General features: G+C 39.4%; 1 protein-coding gene across 3 annotated transcripts in view; it reads right to left on the reverse strand.

The window, feature by feature from the left end:
- RLIM (ring finger protein, LIM domain interacting) overlaps positions 1–17363 on the reverse strand; it is a 27807-nt gene extending 10444 nt beyond the window's left edge. Inside the window, exons 1-2 of one of the 3 annotated variants that reach the window (XM_069063106.1) lie at positions 17143–17362; positions 1170–1261 (exon numbers count right to left, since the gene is read on the reverse strand). The gene's annotated coding sequence lies outside the window, so the exon portion shown is untranslated. Of the gene's footprint in view, positions 1–1169; positions 1262–17142 lie in introns of all 3 variants that reach the window. The other 2 variants (XM_069063108.1, XM_069063107.1) reach the window with 2 other exon arrangements.
- Between the last annotated feature and the right edge of the window lie 1076 nt (positions 17364–18439).

The raw sequence follows: 18439 nt of genomic DNA on the forward strand, positions 1-18439 counted from the left end.
GAGTTGTATGTATTATGTGGGCGGGGTAAAAGTAGCAAAATGACAAGTTGATTCAATCTGATGAGTGTTTTTTTTTTTTGACTAATAAACCTGTTGTTGCTTGGCTGGAGGGGGGTGGGGGGTGGGAGGAGTCTTTTAAGTTGTCTCTTTGTACATTTTACCAGACCTATTTTATAAATAGAATCCACTAAAGAACAAGGTGCCAGATCAGTGTCTATCTTGCATTCATGAACAATCTCCTAAAAGTAATTAGATCAAACCCTGGCCAAGTGGTAAAACAAACTGGTCCAACAGAAAGAGCAGAAGGTCTGGGGTTCAAGACCCAGCTCTGGAGACAATGGGCATACCATTTAACGTAGCCTATTTCCTCTTGTAAAATGTAAAATGATATTTGAACCACCTATGTTTTAGGGCTGTGAGGTGAGGTACTATCAAAATACTCTGCCCCCCAATCCACTCAAATGAAATTATGCCAATATTATATTTAAATCTCAATACAAATTTAATTCACCTTGAATTTTGAAATGCTAGTTTAGTGACCTTAATTTCTTTTAATGTCATTCAGGTGTTTCTGACTCTTCATGACCCCATCTGGGGTTTTCTTGGCAAAGACACCAGAGTGGTTTGCCATTTCCTTCTCCAGCTCATTTTATAGATGAGGAAACTGAAGCAGAGTTAAGGGACTTGCCCAGGGTCACACAGCTACTAAGTGTTTGAGGCCAGACTGGAACTCAGGAAGATAAGTCTTCCTGACTTCAGGCCCAGCACTCTGTCTACCGTGCCACCTGGCTGACCCATAATTTCACTTATAGTCCCTATCATATACTAACACAAATTATGCCAATTAATATATATATTTTTAGCATTACTAATAGCATAGCATAGATCTTCCCACCCCCCATGTACAATGGCCTTGGAGGCATATAATTGGATTATAGGGGTTGAAGAAAACTGATAGATTGTATACACATAGTTTTTTGCACTATCCCTCGTTCAGTAGGCCTAGTTGGATCTCAGTTCCAAAATTCAGGAAACATGCCAAAGCTGTTGTGAAATAGAATAGGAATATAAAAACGTAAGTCTTCATTAAATAGAATTTGAAAACATATACAAATAAATTCAGAAAACATTTAGAACATGGAATATTTGTTAAGTTTGGAAGAAATTACCTTTCAAAGTAAGAGGTCAAGGTAACTTAAGCATCATTCAACTGCCACAACACACTGTGTACTTTGCTTCTCTTTTCTCTAAGCTCCGATATCTGGAAGTTTTCCAAAACAGAAAAGGTCAGTTTTGCCACAAAAAAAATTCACAGGAAAAAACATGAAAGTGAACTCATCACATACAGATTGACAAGCAATATTCTACTTGTAGCAGAGGCTCAGAAAGGAGTTAATGAGAATTAGGAAAGCTATGTGGATAGCTTTCGTGGTCTATGATATCTTCACAATGGGGGGACAAAGTGTGAACACACTTGAATGGATCCATATGATAAACTTCTGGCAGGGTATGGGACAAGAGAGGGTGGGCAAACAATCTGTGGCATTGGAAAGAACATCTAAATAGATGAGATCACAGCTGATTTCATTATTTTAGTATATAAGCTTTATCCATAAAGCACAGAAAAATATAGCTAGGATAGAAATGAATAGTGCCCTTTAAGACAACCTGTTACACTTATACAAAATGCTTAAAATAATAAAAAGGAATAAAAATTGGAAACCTTTTAACACAACCCATGACACAAAGGGTTTTGTTGTTGTTCATTTGTTTCAGTTGTGTCCAACCCTTCATCCCTACTTGGGATTTTCTTGGCAAAGATATTGGAGTGGTTTGCCATTTCCTTATCCAGTGGACCCATTTTGTCAGGCAGAGGTGAAGACACTTGCCCAGCAGCACACAGATAGGAAGTGTCTGAGGCTAGATTTGAACTCAGGTCTTCCCAACTCCAGGCCCAGGGCTCTATCCACTGAGCTACCAGATGCCTATGTGTTTACGGTAGCTTAATGAAATATATTTTAGCTTCCAGCACCCAAAGGTTAGTTATTTCCAAGGCAAAAATTCTTATCTGACAATTATGATGGCTTTTTCAATACCCAAATGGTTAACACTTGAATACTTTGGTCTGAATTAGCTTTGAGTGTGTTATTAAGCACCTGTACTTACACAGTGACTGGAGGGAGCCTTGGGTGAAAGTCCTGCATCTGACACAATACTGATTGTATGACCCTGGACAAGTCAGTGAACCTCTATCTCAAGCAATTCCCTGAGCCGCTGGTCTGTTTCCAAGAAAGGAATTTCCGTACCAGGAGTTACCCAGTGATGAAATGACAATTCTGGATTCTCCGTCCCCTTCTTTCCCTCTGCCAAATGACAACTAAGTACTTCTATAGCTTTGTGTTATTTTTTCAGTAGAAAAGGTTTAAAAAAAAAATCAGACTAGATTGTGAATCAAAAGGCTATGAAGTAGCTATGGGGGTTGGACAATTCACCGAACCTCCTTGGACCTCAATTTCCTTATTTGTATGACACAGACTAGATGTTATCTGCAAGGTTCCATACAGTTCTACTGATTACCTAGGAGTCAACAATTGTCAGAGTATTTGTCAAGAAAATAAAGCTCCAAAACAACATGATTAAGTAAAATGTCAGTCAGCCCAGATACCGCACACCCCCTCTCACTGTCATCACACTCATTCTTATGAAATTTCCATCCTCCTGCTTTCTAAAATAGGCTGCCTTTACCTCTTATTACGCAGTACTTTCTGCCAAGTCCCCATTCACGACTTCTTCCCAAAAGAAGCCAAGAGCAGGTACACTAAGGATGCTCCCAAGACATTCACTGAAGCTCCCACAGCCAATACAACTAGTGAGTAACTTGGGCTACTCTTCTACCTTGAACACTAAGAGAGACAAAGGGAACTGTCAATAATACTCAGGGATGTCCTTCAGCATTCTACCTACCAGGGCAGGTGAGTCTGGCACTAGGTATGGTTTGCTGCTCTCTTGCCACCAAGAAGTTAAACTGAAAAAAAATTCAAGTTGAAATAAACTGAAGTCCCACCATGACAAAATGTTGCCAACTCCCAGGCAGAAGCTGGTATGTGGATGGCAGGCCACTTCCACAAATACTCTAAGTCACACAGAAGGGTTCATCTTCAAGTGATCTGCTTCTGTTTTACTGATTTGTGTCACAACTTAAACTAGGATTTGTTCTTAATCATGAACTTCACTGTGATTTTTCTGTCTTCCCCTGAGTCAACAGGAGAGAACTCAAAATGGCGATAATCACCAAGTCATTAAATCAGGCACAGAAACACAATGATTCCTGGCCCTTTTGGTGACACTAGTAACTAAATCAATCACATTCAAGGAGGCTTAAGATCTACCTAAACACTAAACAAAACATCTCCCCCCCTCCAAAAAAAAAGAGCTAAGGAGAAAACAAAGTCATCTTAATTCTAACAAAACCCCAAATTAACATAGCATCCACACCAGTAAATGTTCCAATTCCACTGCTGAGAGGGGAAAGACTTCCTCATCTTATACTGCTTGTGTTGACCCTTTCCTGTTTCCTGAACCACTATTCTTACAAAGAACTGAATGTTACTGATACTAGAGAGACCTTAGATCATTTGATAAAACCCTAGTTACCAATTCTCTCTCAGACTTTCCCCTCTACCTACTCATCCCCCTCATCATCCTCTTCTTTCTTAAAGCCAGGTGGGGAAGGGAACTTTTTTCCCTCCCAAAAAAAACAGGTTAAAAAAAGCCCCATAAACACTCCCTCTTTCTCCAAAATACCTATTCCATCACCAATACAAATACCACGGGTTTTTCAAATGTTAAGAGTAGTCAAGTAGGATGAGAAAAGAAGGCAGTAAACTACTGTTGGCATATGCAAAAGTGCCAAACTTTTTTTTCTAAGCCTTGACTGCTGAAAGGCAGTCTTATTAATCATAATTCTGTGTAAATTGAGCTTTATATTATAGATTTCTATGTATATGTGTACGTGTGTGCACCTATACACGTTAGTAGTCTCTAACATTGGTTAAGGGCATCCCAATACTTGAGGGTTGTTTTATCAAATGAGATTATTGTAAAAGCTCTTGTCACAATGCCTGGCCCTTAGTAGGTACCATAGAAATGCTTATTCACTTCCCTTCCTTTTCCCTTTCACTTCAGGAATACACTATAACCTATCAATAACTTAAGTCTTCCAGAGTTGCCTAGAAGAGGTCCAGAGAGGTTAGGAGATTTGACCAGAGTTACACAGTGAGAGGTCTGAGCCTGGGGCTTCATAAGAAGCTATCTGCTACTCTATCCATGCTAGCTGTCTTTCACAAAGGTGAAATTCTATTTAAAAAGACAAGGGATATAGTGCAAATTCTTGAAACTGGACAGACTGGAGACACTTCTTGAAATTGGTGTGTCATGGAAACCTTGGTAACAGGAAAATGTTAATGATATAAAACAAAAACATGGTCAAATCCATGCCAAGGGTCCCAGAATGCTTTGGTAGTCAGGCAGCTAGCTCAAACATTCAAGGAGGTGACGTGGGAAGAGTTTCAGACAGAATTAAGAGCTAGATTTGAAGCCCAATCCCACTGGCTTAATATCTTTCCTACTGTAAGCAAGTCGGTTAAACTTCCTGGACTTCAGTTTCCAGATGAGAAAAGACACTCTCTCCACTACACCTGAGTTGTCAAACTGCTGGCCCTCCCAAGCCAGATTAAAATGTCACTGGGAAATATTTAACAAAATAAATAAAAGTATAAAACAACACAATGTAAATTTGTGGTCTTCTAAGTCAATATGCAACCCACAAGGATCTCCTTCTATTTGAGTTTGCTCCCATTACACTAGACCATTCTGATTCTACCTCATAATTCTATGTATCCAATGACCTTGGCCAGAAAAACCCACCCAAACTAATAAACAAGAGCTTGGTGACTAGGGAGAGGAAAAGAAAGAAAGGCCTATTATCTAATGTCTCCTTCGAAGTGAAATGGAATTTGCTTAGATCCTCTATCCTTTTCCTTAAATGTGTTTCAAATTTTTCACTATCCTCTTCAGGACAGTTCTAGCCAGAGGGGGAAGCAAGGATAGGCTATAGGGGCAATACTCTTGAGCGACAAATCAAAAAGGCCTGACAACATATGCAAGGTTCTACTACAAAGGAGGAGTGAGAAATGCTTTCTCATCTCTTCTTTGGAACCAGGTCTGGTCAGTATAATTTTCTAGGATTCAGTTTCCATTGCCTTGTTCTTTCCATTTACATTGTTGTCAATGTTGTTTTTAAAACAAAATTCTGACAAAAGAGGAAAATGACAAATGCTGGAGGGGCTGTGGGAAAACAGGCACACTAATGAAGTGTTTGTGGAACTGTGAATTAGTCCAACCATTCTGGAAAAGTGATTTGGAACTATGACCAAAAATTATTAAATTATTCGTGCCTTTTGATCCAGCTATACAACTACCAGGCCTAGACCCCAAAGAGATCAAATAAAGAGGAAAAGGACCTATATAGACAAACATATTTATAGCAGTTCTTTTCATAGAAGCAAAAAACTAGAAACTAGAGGAGTACCTATTGGAGAATGGTTAAACAAATTATGTATGTGGATATAATGGAATATTACTGTGTGTAAGAAATGATGAAATGGACAGCTGCAGAGGATACTGGGAACTGATGCAGAGTGAAATGAGCAGAATCAGGGGAATAATTTATACAATTATAACAACAGTAAAGAGAAAAACAATTATGAAAGACTTTAGAACTCTGATGATAAACTATGATGCTAGAGGACTGAAAATGAAGCATATTTCCCATCTCTTGCAAGGGAAGTGATGGACCTAAAATGAGGAATGAAACACATTTTTAGACATGGCCAACATGGAGATTTGTTAGACCAGTATTTGTTGTGCAGGTGAGAGAGGGAGGATAGTAAGAGGAAATGATTAATGCTTGTGAAATAAATAAAATGTAATAATAAAATTCTAACAAAGAGGTGGGTGATCCATAGAGTTTGTTATAATGGGATTCGATGTTATCACTGTTTACCTGCAAATGAATTCACCAAACCAACCTCAATATCCACCTGAGCAAATATTTAGTTATTTCAAATAATAGTTTCTACAAATATGCCTTAAAACGAATATAGATGAAATGTACCAACTTAATAGAGTCCTATAGTTAAAATAGTTAAACAAAAGTAGGAGCTAAATTTTCTTAACTATTTTATAAACTGCATATACTTATATTTTCTAGAGCTAATCATATACCTAATCCAGCACTAACTACGCACACTAATCTATTTACTATAAAAATTAAATACAATACCTTCTTGTTTCTTTCATCACTCACTGGATCACTGCAATACTTTCATCTTTTCTTTCCTTTTCAGTAATCCCCAAAGCCCCAAATTTAACCAAAAGTTTGTAAAGATAAGCAATTTGTTCCTGATTTAGTTCAATTTAAGCTTATCTACATTTAAGGAAACATAATTTTTATGAAGAAAACACTAGATTTAAGATAAGTGAAATCCCATAAGCACAAACTCTATAGAACATCCTCTTTTATTGTAGTGAGAAGTAGTATGGAATAGTAGAAGGGAAAAAGTATTTGACTTACAGTCAAAAGACCTGGGTTTGAGTTTCAGCTCTGCCATTTATTGTTCATGTGATTTTTCCCTCTCTGAGTCTCAGTTTCCTCATTTATAAAAAGAGGGCACAATATACAGAAGCAAATAAGCACAGTAACCTAGTGTTTGATAAACTCAGAGCTCCAAGCTATTGGGGCAATTTGATAAAAATTGATGGGAAAACTGGAAAAGTAGTCAGGCAGAAAATAGACATAGACCAACATCTCATACTGTATACCAAGATCAGCTCAAAAACAGGTGCATGGTCTAGACATATATAAGGTAACATCACAAGCAAATTAGTGGAGCACAGAAATAGCTACCTGTCAGATCTATGGATAGAGGAAGAGTTCATGACCAAATAAGACAGAGGCTCACAGGAGGTAAATTGGATAATTTTGATTACATAACATTATAAAGATTTTGCATAAACAAAACCAATGCAGCCAAAATTAGAAAAGGAAACGGGGGAAATCTTTGCAAGTTTCTCTAACGGAATACTATTATGCTAGGAGAAATGATGAAGGGAATGGTTTCAGAAAAACAATTTGCATAGTAACAATATTGTAAAAATAATCAACTGTGAAAGACTAAGGTGGATCACTACAACTTCAAAGGCCTCATGGTAAAATGTTATCCACCTCCACATAGAGAACCAATGGACTCAAAAAGCATATCTTTTTTCTCTTAATCTTGTCCCCTTCCCTCCCCCCATCTCCACCACACTATGGCTAACTGGACATGTTTTACATTTCATATGTGTAATGGGTATCATATTTCTTGCCTTCTCAATGGATAGACAAGATGTGGAGGGAGGGAAAGAATTTGAAACTTAAAATAAAATTGAATTTAAAAACAAAATAAAATGAAGGGACTGAATAACATGATTCAACTCAGTAAATATTAATTATATGTAAAGAGCTGAAGAAAAAACACAGTTGATACCCTGCATCTCTGTAATGAATGAGCTTGCAATCATAAGGGAATGCAGATTCCTTAGATAAATGACCCCTTAGTTCTTTCAAGTTTATGTGTGTGATATCTGAAGGAGAATTAGAGAAGGAAAAAAATGGCATATGATCTCAGAAAAATAAAACAGAAAGGCTCAGCTTCTTTCCCCTGACTGAAATTTAAACACTGAATAATTAAGCACTTTGATAGCAACATACTGTAACCCAAACAGGGACCAAGGAAAGCCTTTCCTTTGTAAAATTATACTACAGGAAATCATAATCAAATAAAAAAACTGTTACTGTGGTGCATCTTTTAGGACATAGGAAAACAAAACTGCTATTTCCAGGCCACAAAACAATCAATCCTCTCCCCAGTATTCTTGGAATCCTTTCCACTGAGCTTGCTGCCTACTTCCAACTTTGGACAATTTTACACAATTTCCAAGTCAAAAGACAACCCAAAATGCATAGTCCAAACCATAGTTTCCTAAAGTGGGCAATATCACCTCCTGGGGGGTGTGGGGGGTGGCAGTAGTAGTCTCAGGTGCAATTGGAAGGTGTTGAATAAAAATAAGAGTTAACCTAAGGGGGGGGGGAGCGCTGAGTAATTTTTTTTTAAAAGGGGGCAGTAGGTCAAATAAGTTTGGGAACCTCTGGTCCAAATTGCAACTTAGCAAAGATCTATGCTCTCTACAACATTCCTGTTAAATGGCTGTCCAGCTTCCATGTGAAGACTTCCAGTGATTGTACCTTCTACATTCACTCTGCTTTGGTACAGATCTCAAATCTGCCTCTTTGAAACTTCTATTGTTCTAATTCTGTTCCCTAGGCTTTAAGCAGAACAAGATCATTCTTCTTCTACTTTCAATTACTTCAAGAAAATTCTCCCTTTCTCCATAAATTTCATCTTTATATCCTCAGTTCTTTCAAATGATGCCCAGGATGACATCCTCTAGTTTCTTTAAAATGTAGTACTCAGAAATGAACACAACACTCCAGATGTGATCTAACCAGAGACGTGGTCAGCAGAACAATTACCTCCCTCATTCTGGACATTACATTTATTAAGATACCTTAAGTTTTTTGGACTGTCGTTACATTATCAATACATACTGAATTGCTGTCTAACTCTCCAATCTTTTTCATGGAAAAAGAAACGTATGTAGTCATGCTTCCTCTATCCTGTACTTGTAACAATTTTTTTTAAACCCCAAATGTAGGACTTAATATTTACCCCTAATTAAATTTCCACTCTCCCCAAATCTATTTTAGCTAGCTCATGTTCTTCTCCAACACATCATTCTTTGAATCTACTGACCTTCAATGAAGAAAAACACTGAGGCCACCACCAAAGTTTGGAAGGCCAATGAAGGAACATCCTTCTGCTACTTGATCAAAAGCACAAGAATAAAAAGGGGATCTGTCTTGGGTGTCATTCTGTTAATATTCTTACCAATACTTGGATAAAGGGCAAGATGGCAGATGCCACAAAACTAGGAGACAGTTTAGGCAATGAATGACAAAATCAGGACCCACTACAGTTAAGGACCAAATCTAGTAAGCTGAAATCCAAGAAGGATGAATACAAAACCCAACATTTGGATTTTTAAAAACCAACAATACAAATGTAGAATAAATGTGACAAGAGAGTTCATGTGAAAAAGATGGAGTTTTAATGCACAATAAGTTCAATGAGTCAATAGTATAATACAGCAGCCAAAAGACTAATGTGATTTTAAAATGCATTAACAGTAACACAGTGTCCAGAATTAGAGACATAACAGCCCTGATGTACTCTACCTCATACAGAACAGAGCTGGAATATTTTGTTCATTTCTGGGAAAATACATTTGAGAAAACACATTGACAAGGTGTAGTATGTCAAGGAGGGTGATTCAGGGTGATAAGGAGACTAAAAAAAAAAGAGGCATTCATGAGCTAAGTCTTCTTCACTTCAACTTCTTCCCTTATATTTGGGGATTTCAATATACATGTTGATGTGATACTAAACATCTTAACTCCCACAATCCGAACACTCACTTCACCTCAATCACCCATAGATTGTCATACCCCTAATCTTACCATCACTCATAAAGAATTTTACCTCTATAACTAAGAGCTCGGAAATTCCTCAATCTGATCACAACCTCCACAATTTTCATCTCTTCTAATGCTTCATTCCTTCTAAACCTATTCTTCATCTTCATTGGGACCTCTAGTCACTCCACCCCACCCCATGGTGCTCTAGCCTAATTTTCTTCCTTTCCCAATCTTGGCATTATAACTATAACTTAAATTCTCTGATCAAGATCTCATTTCTCAGATGTATAGAGAACAGATTCAAATGTATAAGACTAAGAGTAATTTCCCAATTAATAAACACTCAAAGGATATGAACAGGCAGTTTTCAAAGGAAGAAATCCAAGCCTGAATAGTCGCATAAAAAAATGTTCTATAATTCACTAATAGAAAAATGCAAATTAAAACAACCCTTAAGTTGCACCTCATGCCTATCAGATTAACTAAACTGATAAAAAGGGAAAATGACAAATGCTAAAGGGGGTATGGGAAAACAGGTACACTAATGAACTGTGGGTAAAGCTATAAATTGGTCCAACCATCCTGAAAAGCAATTTGGAACAATGCCTCAAAAGCTACTAAACTGTTCATACTCTTTGATCCAGGGATACCACTACCAGGTTTATACTCAAAAGAGATTAAAGAGGAAAAGAACTAAAATGTAAAAAATATTTATAGCAGCTTTTTTTGTGGTGGCAAAGAACTGGAAAGTCAGTGGGTGCCAATCAATTGGGAAGAAGCTGAACAATGCAACAGAATACTATTGTGCTGTAAGAACTGATGAAGGGAATGGTTTTGAAGAAACATGGGAAGACTTGTATGAACTGATTCAGAGTTAACAGAACTTGGAGAATAATTCATACAATGATAGCAATATTATCAAGACAAACAACTCTGAAAGACTTAGGAATGCTGATCAACATAATGACCAACAGTATCTTCTTTCACAACATGACTAATATGGAAATATGTTTTGCATGATTGCATGTGTATAACCTATATCAAATTGCTTACCATCTCAGGGAGGGAGGGAGAAAATTTGGACTCAAAATTTTTTAAACATGAATTTGTTAAAATTGTCTTTACATGTAATTGGGAAAAAATAAAATATTATTTTCAAAAACACAATGACTAACAATTGCAGAGGATTGAAGGTGAAACATTTTACCCATCTCCTGATAGAGAAGTGATAGATTCAGAGTACAGATTGAAGTGCTTTGTTTTGGTTGGGGGGGAAGGGAGGCCTGGCCAACATGGGAATCTGTTTTGCTTGACTATGTGTGTCTGTAACAAGGGTTTTATTTTTCTTGCTTTCTCAGTGGGAAGAGAGGAGGAAAGGAAGCAGGAAGGGGACTGGAAAGGAAACAATATAAATCAGAAAATAAAAATCAATTAAAAAAATATACCTTGATGCTGTAACCCGTTCAATTAAGCATTGTCCTTAACTCCTGACCTTAATCCCTTGTTCCCTTATTCTTTTGCCACTAATGCCTGAGCAACCATGGCTGACTCCCACCATCCATCTACCTTCCCCACTCCTACCTATGTACTGAACAGCAAATGAGAAAGTCACAACCATGCTGACTGGGTTCAATATAAATCTGTTATCTAATCTCATCTATACCCTCACTGCCATGAGACAATTTCCCATTCTCTTTATTGTACTCCCCAAAGCTGTGTTCCAAACCTTTTCTTTTTTCAAGCCCCCCTATTCACCCCACCCCACCCCCACCTCAGAGGAGGGCCTCACTTCACACTTGACTGAGAAATTAAGAGGTTATTAGCTCCTTCTCCCCTCCAGTCCACTCCTCAAAACTCTTTGCCCTCATTCCCCATTCTCTTTGGAGCTCCGGTATGACAAAGGCAGAGCCCATCTCACCAAGACCAACTCTACTTCTGCTCTCTATCCCATACTCTCCTATCTCCTTTGGGAACTTTGCCCACAATCATCCTCCCAAGCCTCTTTTTATTTTGCTCTCTCTCCTTAACTGCTGGCTCTATCTCTGTTGCCTACAAATATCTCCAAGTTTCCTCCATTCTTTAAAGAAAAAACAAACTTTCGTTTGACCCTACCAACCCCCTCAAGCTTGCTAACATCCTATATTTCTCCTTTTCACAGGCAAATGCCTAGAAAAGGCTTTTTCTATTTACTGCCTCCATTTCCTCTCCTCTTAATTCACTTTTCAACCCCTAGCCATCTGGCTTCTGAACCCATCATTCAACCAAAACTGTTCTCTAAAGGATAGCAATGATCTCTTGATGGCTAAATCTGATGTCCTTTTCTCAGTTCTCCTGCTCCTTGACCTTTCTGTAACATCTGAGACTGCTGACCACTCCCTCTTCCTGGGCATTCCCCTCCCCAGATTTTCAAGACACTCTATTCTCCTGCCATTCTTTCTAAGTCCTGCCCTTTCCCTTCCCCCCATACTCTATGCTTTGCCCTGATTTTTCTTTTCTTTCTCTCCACCCACTCTATAGGTGATCTCATTAGCTCTCAGGACTTCAATTAGCATCTCTTAGAGATGATTCCCCCAATTTATAAGTCCATTCAGTCTTTCTCTGAATGAGCCCATTAGACTTCTACACTGGGCTATCCCATAGGCATCTCAAATTCAACACATCCATCCAAAACAGAATTCTTATTTCCTGCCCCACCCACTCTTCTTCCTGAATTCCTTCATTGTGTTGAAAATACCAGCATTACTACTGTCATCCAGGTTCACAACCTGGGAGTCACCCTCAACTAGTCACTCTCTTTTACTCAAAACATCCAATGAGATAACCAGCCTTGTCTATTCTACGTCCACAACATCTCTTGCTTGGACAATTGCAACAGCCTCAGCCATCTCTAAGACATCCTCCACACACACAGCTAAAGAACAGTCCTAAAGTACAAATTCCTGACCAGGTCACTCCCTGGCTCAAAAGCTCCAATGGCTCTTGGGGAAAAAAAAAAAAAGACAAGCTTGGCTTGGTGTTTAAAGCCCCTCCTAATCTGGTTTCAGCCTACCTTTCCAGACTAATTATACATTACTTTGCATCACACACTATGATCCAGACAAACCGGCCCATTTTTTGTTCCCTAAATGTAATATTCTCATTAATAACAGAAGATGCATATATAACAAGCATAAAAACACAAGAAAATTTTAAAAGAAATTCTGACAGCTATATGGAAATGGAAGAAATGAGTTCACTAATATGCAAAAAGAATGCTAACCTGAGCATTGGGAAATCTGTATTTGAAACTTGGCTCTGACACTTTACTAGCTCTGGGACACTGAACAAATCACTCAAATTCTCCAAAACTCAGTTTCCTCATCTGTAAACTGGGGAAAACTATGCTTATTATACTACCCCAATGGGTTGCTATGGAAAAATAATTTGTAAACCATAAAGTACTATAAAAATGTGAGTAGCTACATGAAGTCACATCAGTCTTCTCTGGTATAGAATATTTTTTTAAAGTTTCAGTAGAAAATAAACTTTTAAAACATTACTATAGTGAGACTAATTTTGATATTTTTGTCAGAGTAAGATATTAGTTGAATACTATGAAAGTAAAAGGTCACAATGGCCATTCTATCAATTGAATGCTTCCAGTAAGCAAGTGGTATATTGAACTGCTTTATAGGAGGGCTCTACTTTGGTAACACAGACTAATAGGGAAAGCTAAAGGGATCACTGATAATTTTAATCACAGTAACTCTGAAGTTGAAATTTTTTTTCTGGAGGCAAAATGCCAAAATGGTTCATCATCCAGCTCCTGTAAGAGAGAGTCAATAGATTAAAGAACTGATAACAAAAGACAGTTTAAAGAGGTCAGGGACAAATTTCCCCTCTTCTACCCACATAACCATTCTTTTAAGAAGTAAAATTGTGCTGACTGTAAAATGACCAATTCTACCATTTTTCACCCAAATCCAAATGGAGATTATAGGCTCATATATTGAATTGAGTTCCACAGAAGGGCCCTTGAAATCATCTGATCTGACCCCCTCAGTTTTTCAGATGAACTGAAGACCAAATGGGTTAAGTGACTTGCCCAAGGTCACACAAGTTTTAAATGGCAGAGCTGGGATGACAGTGAAAAAGAAATCACTATGTTCACCATAATTCCACAGTTTATTCTATGTGTATATATATATATATGTACACACACATACATAAATTATATATGTAATATAAATATTAAAAATTTATATCTATAAATATACTATATAATTCTTAGAATGCTCAAGCAAGAGAAGCCAAGGACAGAACTTTTCCAAAAACACTAGAAACTTCCCATCTAGTAAGCCTTTATGCCTATACCCTTTAAGACATCACTATTATAAAGAACTTTATACCAATTACAGTTGTCAAAAAGTGTTGAAACAGAAGTTGAGTGATCACCTGCCAGTGATGTCCTAGAGGATATTCTTCCATTGTGTAGGAAGTTGGACTAAGATGCTCATTAAAGTTTCTTCCAATTATAGGAATCTATGACTCTAAGCATGTTTCTGCTCTGAAGCTAGGAATAGGAAATATATGGGTACTATATAATACTACTGTAAAAGTAGAAGTCAGAGTAAATCAGAAACCTGGGTTATTTGAACCAAATAACCAATGACTGGCAGTTACAAGCAATTTTGATTTCAGTTAATTAAGAATTCCTAAGTCAAACAACCTATAGAATTTTACTGTGACTACCCTGGAAAGCTCTGTGATTTTTCATGTGGGAACTCCTATTAAAAGAACTCCCAACAGATTCAGATCTAAAACTGTTGACTAAGGCAAACAGTTAAGTGACTTGTCTAGAATCACACAGCTAATATGTCAGAAGTAGGATTTAATCCCACATCTTCCTGGTTTCAAGTCTAGCAGTCTATTCACTAAACCAAGTTGCCTTTATATTTTAAAATACATGTTTATTTAATCCATAATAATGTAAGCAAGGTAAGATGAGACTTCAATTTCCAAAAGGGATTCTGAGAATCAAATTCTGCCAATCAATGGAATGAAAAAAAGTCAACATTCCAATAGCACTTGGCTGCTTTGCTCCCCAAAAGAATTTCAGTCAAGATGTTACCAGTATTAACAAATCATCTATGTTATTTTATAATTAGCAAAATTTATATTCAAACTTTCTAAGGCAACTAAGACTATAAGTTTTTGGAGGAGGTGCCAACCTGCATTGGCAGAGGGAGTATCCTCTCCTGGGAGTTCCTTATGCCAATGAAATCACTAGTTTAGCCCCCATCTCTCTATTTAGATTAGTCCTTGAATTCAATGAACAATTTTGTAGTTCTTTTATCATTAATGCCCAACAATGTGCAAGTCATTATGTGTATTTTCTCTAAGTGGAAGAAATTTTCTCTTGTTTTGAACGATTAAAACATCCTGATATAAAATGCCTTCCAGCTCCCAAATTCTAAGATTTTTTTTTTTTAATAAACCCAGGAAGATCTAACCAAGCGTGAAAGTTCCACTTAAGATACACATAAGACTTTTAAAAAGAAATTCTACTAAGGTTTTAAAACCTTATTCTACACCAAAAAGACTTAATAGCAAATTATCTACATCTTAAGACATAATTTAAATACAATAATTACAAGACTACTTTCCTTGAGTTGGAGGAAAAAATTAATCATTCTTCATTCTTTCTATAGGGTATGAATTTCTTTGACATATACAAAATTCAAACATTTGAACCACACATCAGCTTAACGGTAAAGTAGTTAAGAACAAAAGCCTACTAATCAGTATTCAAAAAGATCATTAGAGAGTTTGAGAAGCTACTATAATACTGAATAAAAATGCCCAATCCTACCAGTCAACGTTTTCAGAATCTGACAGTTACTTTTCAGGAGCTTAACTTGAAACATATCGAAAAAACGTTTGCCACAAAACATTAGCTTAGAGGAGGATCTAAAGGTATTGTCTATTCTATTCCCATAGTGGGAATAGAAGGATTAAGTCGTCAAGCAGCATAACCGAAGCCAAAGGCCGACAGACATTTCCCAAATAACAGTAGTCTTTTTTTAAAAGCTCAAGTGCCTGTTGTAAATTTTCACTCCCAAAACCAGACAATCTAGAAAGCATAGGTACAATTTTATAAAGCTTATCTTACTCATGCTCAATATGGCTGAAATTCTGTTAAAACTGTGCTTTCCTATCTTCAAGTCTGCAACTGCTCGTGAGTCAGCCTGAATAGGGAGTGTTCCCTTGGCTTGTTCTGAGCAGATACCTTGTCCTTGATCACTGTGGCCCTTCGAAGGGCTAAGTCATTTACCAGCAATTAGACAAATAATTTTTCCCCCCTTAATACAAATCCCATAACCCAAACGCATTTCATCAGCTCAGATTCTACAAGCATAGAAATTTCTGGTCACTAGCACAGACCTAGGGCCCGGGTATGATACCGTACAGTTAACAGGTGCCTCTAAGAAGAAAGGGGTTGCTGGGCCTCGGGTCCAAGGGCTAACCTGTGGAATAATTACGGAGAAATGGTCTAGAGCAGAAATGTAGCTGCTGTCTCCTCCATCTTGAAATTAATCAGCAGAAGGGAAAACGGGAGTGAGTCTAGTAACCAACCGGCAGGCCCACCAATAAACGGTGATTGTGACGTGATAGGGAACGCAGCTGGCTAGCAACAAGGCCTGCGTAAACCCTCCGTACTTTAACGTTCTATACCTAATTTTTTTAAGGAATAAAAAGCTAAAATTGACTTAATCCAACTCCTACCCCCATCCTAAAGCCCCACTCCTTCAGGTTTGGTGTGGGGGTAAAATAGCAGACTCTATCTGCCCCTAGGAAGGAATCCTGGCGGGCGGGCGGCCGGGAGGGGGGAAGGGGAGGGAGACAGGGAGGGGGAGCTCGGCGCAAAACGGGCCCTAGAGAATGGCACAAAACTAAAGCCGCTGACATCTCGCATACCTGACCGTCTGTTTTCGATTCCCACTTCCCCAACCTCAAGGGATGAAGCCCGCCCCCCTAATTGGGGGAAACCGCCCCCCCCACCCCGAGAAAAATCCCCTCGCCCCTGTGACGAAGGGCGGGCATTTCATCCCGAGGGCTCCTAAGCTTGGGAATTGGGCTGGAGAGAGGGGAGAGGTAAGGGGGGGGCACCTTCAGGGGCTGGGGAGTCAGAGGAAACGCGGCCAAGGCCAAGGTCCTCGGGCTTCAACCGCCATCGCCAACCTAAAATGGCATCGGACGAGGGACTTGGCCGAGAAGCCCGCCCCCTGCCCTCCCCTCCCCTGCCCTGCCATCCTCTCTTCTCCGCTCTCCTCTCCTCTCCCTCGCGCTAATCCGCAGCCAGGCCCTGGGCTCCGGGTCGACGACCAGGTACCCGGGCCATTTTGAGAAAAAACAGAGGCGGAGAAGGCGGAGGGAGGCAAGGCAGAGACGGTCGGGGCGGCTCCTCCGCAGGCTCCCCGACTCCCGCCCGGGGTGTTTGTGGGCTCCCGCCCACCACCACTTACTAGGGGTCGCAGGTGGGACGCGACTCCCCCGCAGGGCCTGCGACGAATGTTCCCGCCTCCTGCCACAATCGTCTGAGTCTAGTTGGGGCAACTCCGTGGTAGAGGCGAGCCGCTGCCCTGCACGTCGTTCAGGCGGCCATTTCCTTCTCCATTGTTACCAGGGAACCGCCGGAAACGACTCCCACCAAACACAAAGTGACGGCACAACGCCCTGCTTACGCACGGCCCCACCCCATGGCCGTTGGGCCAATCCTCCTCAGTCTCGCGAGGTTTGCCGCCTGAGGAGGGCGCGCTGCCGAACCGAGGCCCCGCCCTTCATGTGACGGCCTTCTGCGCCATCTTGAGCTTAGACCAGACCCTCGAGCCCACGGAGTCGCGAAACTCTTACCCGTGCCCACAGAAAAGGTTAGTTAGGAAAGGGCACGTCCTGCCTGGTCACCCCCACCCACCCACCCCCCCAGTGAAGGAAAGAGCTGGCCCAAGAATGTCACGGCCTTGTGGCAAGCCATAGTCTCCTCAGGGCCAAAGAACCTATGGGGACAGGGCCTTCTGCTTTGTCTTTCTGCCCATGGCTCCCTGTCGGAATATTCCCTTAGCCTTCTGCCTACATTGGGCAGTTACATTCCTCCAAATAGCATCTACTGTGAGAATGCCAATATTCAAAGCATGAGGCTAAATGACAATATAATGTTTAAACTGACCCCAAAAAAATGGTTTTTACCAATATCCTTCCCCCCCATCAGTCCCTTCATGGTGGCACAGAAATGACCTTGACTTCTCACAAACTGAGTCAGCTGAGCCTGGCTATGGCCCATCAAAACAAGCAGGAAAGTGTTCAATGACAGGCCAAAGAAGGACTTGTGCCTGGCTCATCTTCGGGCAGGCCCAGCTTCATCAGGGAGAGGCTCCAGGTCAGCAGGTCAGCCATGGGGTTATGAATTCTTTTGTCATGAAACCTATATATTAAATTATCAGTGTACTGCCATCTGTGTTAGTACCATACCAATGGATCACTGAAGTATTAAAAAATAATTTATGTAGACATGATGCTTTAAAGTTTAAAAGTTCTTTCCTCAGAACAGTTATGTGAAGTAAAAGTATTATGAAGTTCATTTTATAACTGAGAAAATAGGCTCCAAGAGTGACTTGCCAAGGTGCTCAACACATATGAAACCTATTTTGAACCTGTCTCTCAGGTATCTTTGTGATTTAATGTTATAAGTTGGGATTAGTAGGACCATGGCTAAAGAGGGATGTTCTTTAGCCCCAATGGGAAATAAATTGGCCCAAAACTGAC

Source organism: Petaurus breviceps, unplaced genomic scaffold, assembly GCF_028583685.1.
Source record: "Petaurus breviceps papuanus isolate PSGF00001 unplaced genomic scaffold, PetGlider_PUasm1.0 90535, whole genome shotgun sequence".
NCBI classification, from domain to species: Eukaryota; Metazoa; Chordata; class Mammalia; order Diprotodontia; family Petauridae; genus Petaurus; species Petaurus breviceps.